This window comes from Fragaria vesca, unplaced genomic scaffold (genome assembly GCF_000184155.1).
Source record: "Fragaria vesca subsp. vesca unplaced genomic scaffold, FraVesHawaii_1.0 scf0510833, whole genome shotgun sequence".
Classification (NCBI taxonomy): domain Eukaryota; kingdom Viridiplantae; phylum Streptophyta; class Magnoliopsida; order Rosales; family Rosaceae; genus Fragaria; species Fragaria vesca.
Genome location: NW_004441303.1, coordinates 1 through 1,102, shown reverse-complemented (window position 1 = coordinate 1,102; position 1,102 = coordinate 1). Strand labels below are relative to the sequence as shown.

Sequence of the window (1,102 nt, the reverse complement as noted above, 5' to 3'; positions counted from 1 at the left end):
ACTATTCAAAATTCAGAAGAATTACGCGAGGGGGCCCTAAAACCAGTTAGAAAAAGCCCGGGCCCGCTTACGGAAAGTAGAAATAGAAGCGAATCAGTTTCGAATGACTGGATACTCTGAAATAGAGTCGAGAAAAATTAAATTTGATTAATGCAACTTCTAAGACTTTGGAACAGTTAGAAAATTACAAAAAATGAAACCATTCATTTTGAACAACAAAGAGCAATTAATCAAGTTCGACAACGGGTTTTTCAACAAGCCTTACAGGGGGCTTTAGGAACTCTCAATAGTTGTTTGAACAACGAATTACATTTACGTACCATCAGTACTAATATTGGCATGTTTGGAACGGTGAAAGAAATAACGGATTAGTCCTTCTACTGCAGGCATTATTTTTTTCTTTCAAAAAAAAAAGAAATACTCATGGTAACCCTTCGAGCAGATGAAATTAGTAATATTATCCGCGAACGTATTGAGTCAATATAACCGAGAGGTAAAGGTTTTAAATACGGGTACTGTGCTTCAAGTAGGAGACGGCATTGCTCGTATTTATGGTCTTGATGAAGTAATGGCGGGTGAATTAGTAGAATTTGAAGAGGGTACGATAGGAATTGCTCTGAATTTGGAATCAAATAAGTGTTGGTGTTGTATTAATGGGTGACGGTTTGATGATACAAGAGGGGAGTTCTGTAAAAGCAACGGGAAGAATTGCTCAGATCCCAGTAAGCGAGGCGTTTTTAGGTCGTGTTGTAAATGCACTGGCTAAACCTATCGATGGTCGGGGTGAAATTTCATCCTCTGAATCCCGGTTAATTGAGTCTCCTGCTCCTGGTATTATTTCGAGACGTTCCGTATACGAGCCCCTTCAAACAGGACTTATTGCTATTGATTCGATGATCCCTATAGGGCGCGGCCAGCGGGAATTGATTATTGGGGACAGACAGACCGGTAAAACAGCAGTAGCTACAGATACGATTCTCAATCAACAAGGGCAAAATGTAATATGTGTTTATGTAGCGATTGGTCAAAAAGCATCGTCTGTGGCTCAGGTGGTGACTGCTTTACAGGAAAGGGGGGCAATGGAATACACTATTGTGGTAGC

General features: G+C 40.4%; 1 pseudogene across 1 annotated transcript; it reads left to right on the top strand.

Moving 5' to 3' along the window:
- Positions 1-2: 2 nt before the first annotated feature.
- LOC101300493 lies at positions 3-1,094 on the top strand (annotated as a pseudogene; the record flags this gene model as incomplete). The annotated part of the gene is made up of 1 exon (XR_185403.1): positions 3-1,094. The product of XR_185403.1 is annotated as an ATP synthase subunit alpha, chloroplastic-like (transcript).
- Between the last annotated feature and the right edge of the window lie 8 nt (positions 1,095-1,102).